This window comes from Oncorhynchus mykiss, chromosome 16 (genome assembly GCF_057628025.1).
Source record: "Oncorhynchus mykiss isolate SJ-2025 chromosome 16, ASM5762802v1, whole genome shotgun sequence".
In the NCBI taxonomy this organism is placed as follows: domain Eukaryota; kingdom Metazoa; phylum Chordata; class Actinopteri; order Salmoniformes; family Salmonidae; genus Oncorhynchus; species Oncorhynchus mykiss.
Window position 1 is genome coordinate 74,748,596 of NC_143037.1, and position 2,444 is coordinate 74,751,039.

At 44.7% G+C, this 2,444-nt stretch overlaps 1 pseudogene across 1 annotated transcript; it reads left to right on the top strand.

The window, feature by feature from the left end:
- Window positions 1-992: 992 nt before the first annotated feature.
- LOC110492677 (aerolysin-like protein) lies at window positions 993-2,195 on the top strand (annotated as a pseudogene). Its single transcript, XR_016487541.1, has 2 exons — window positions 993-1,498; window positions 1,760-2,195. The product of XR_016487541.1 is annotated as an aerolysin-like protein (transcript).
- The last annotated feature ends 249 nt before the right edge of the window (window positions 2,196-2,444 follow it).

Genomic DNA, 2,444 nt, shown 5'->3' on the forward strand with positions numbered 1-2,444 from the left:
GTGATCGCTGTCCTGATATCCAGAAGCTCTTTGTCTAATCCGAGGTGAGTGATCACTGTCCTGATATCCAGAAGATCTTTGTCTAATCCGAGGTGAGTGATCGGTTGCAGAAACATTATGAACAAAATAAGTTACAAATAACGTGAAAAACCCCCACATAATAGCACAATTGGTTGGGCGCCCGTAAAACTGCTGCCATTTCTTCCGGCGCCATTTTATTGTAATTTATTTGATTTATGTATGTAATGAACCTGAAAGAAATGCAATACTATTTGAACCCAGGTCTGCTACATTACAGAGATGTGGATCTGTCTGTCACTGCAGCACCAGCAGGTTCACAACTCTCTATGGCATCCTCCCAGATGGCACCCTATTCCCTATTTAGTGCATTACTTTTTACCAAGGCCTTTTGCACCATATATGGAGTAGGGTGCTATTTTGGAACTCAGGCAATGCTTCTTCTCTGTGCCCCTGCGGCAGCCCCAGGGCAAAACACAGATAGAAGCTTATCCTCCAACCACTAATGAAACATGTGACCTTTACCTTTTACACTGTGAGCTGCACTGAGCCAGATGACATTAGCTGGAGAGGAGCCAGGAAGAGGGGGACTGGAGAATTAGAACCAGATTCAGTGAGATCAGGAAGTAACACTTATAGTGCATCTCTATGGATGATAAATGTGTGATCATTATTTGTTATGCAATATGTTTATTATGCTGTCTAAATGTTGATATGTGACCTGTTGTATAAATGATTGGAGACAGGCGCAGGAATTCGTAATTGGGGGGTTTAATACTCCACCCAAAATATACAACATGTTGTGAAAAGGCACGGGGACGAAGCCCAAAACAAACACGTATACAGAAACACAGGGGTGTAACCCAAACAAAAGAGTGAGGTGCTTTTTGGTGCTTTGAATGTCTGAATCAGACCTGAGTTTGAGTTGGAGGTTTCTTAAATTTATCTGTACAAATTTGCATTTCAGTTTACTTGACGCACGCTCAAACTCTCAACATGGCAACCACACTGCAGTTGATCGGTGGTGGAGGAGGCAGTTCCTTTGAATTCCACGGCATGAAAAACGGTGCCACCCTCAAGAAGATCAGAGTGGCGGTGGAAGGCTGGCAGGTCAAAGCTGTGCGGGCGGAGCTTACCGACGGGCGCGTTGAGACCTTTGGAAATTCACACACTTTCAATGAGTTTGAGTTTGACCTCAGAGGGAGCACATCACCAAGCTGTCTCAATGGGGTAACGGCGTCGGCACACGTCTGGGTGCCGGCAAGTTCACCATGAGTAAGAACCGGCAGTTTTTTTTTAAATGACCAGCTGGCCACTGAAGACTGAGTACACCATAGATGTGGTGTCCAGAATCTGCCTGGGGCTGGAGGGCAGGTCTGGCTCGGACATCGACTGCATGGGCTTCCTCTTCATCAACATCATCAAGTCGTCCGTGCTGACCGACATGAAGTATCCCACCCTGTTCCTCTTCAAACCCCAGGTGTGTGTAGACGACTCAGGAAAACTCTACCGATGCTCTAACATTAAGGGGGCTGTCCACTTTAAAACGTATAATCCAATATGGGGGTTGACATTCATCAGGCATCTAATTTCTAGGACAGTCACACACACATACACACACATTAGATTATATTGTTAGCTTTCTAAAAATCAATTGATCAGTTCCTCACTGATGATTAGTTCTTAAATTGTCTTTGTCTTGTCTGAACAATTTGTATCTTTGTGTGTGTGTTGATTTTAGGTGACCCCAGAATATGTGAAGTCCATGTCTCACCACAACGACACTTCCTTGGTTCAAGAAGAGTCCATTTCATACAGCAAGACACTGACCAATACTTCCTCCTGGTCCGTCAGCAACAAGATAGAATCCACCTTGAGTGTGTCGGTCAAAGCAGGGATCCCGGATCTGGTCGAGGTGACATCAGGGTTCAGCTTGACCGTGGGAGTGGAGCAATCCACCAGCCTGCAGGAGACAGAGAACATAACAGAATCAGATAGCATCAACCTGAAGATCCCGCCAGGGACGACCATGGATGTTGAGAGTGGGGAGAGCAAATATCGACCTCGACTACAGGGCCACAGTGAATGTCACCTGCATGAATGGCAGCCAGCTGGTCTTCCTATCCAACGGCATCTACACTAGTGTGACTGAAATTCAGTGAGGGTATCCACAAAGGAGTGATCGCATGACATCATGAATAGTGTGCACAGTGATAGAATGTGACACCATTACTAAATCTATGTGTGCCTTTTCTGTTATTATGATCTTCTTTGAGTGATTCTAATTGAACCATGTTGACTCAGCACTTTCTGTTATTATGATCTTCTTTGAGTGATTCTAATTGAACCATGTTGACTCAGCACTTTCTGTTATTATGATCTTCTTTGAGTGATTCTAATTGAACCATGTTGACTCAGCACTTTCT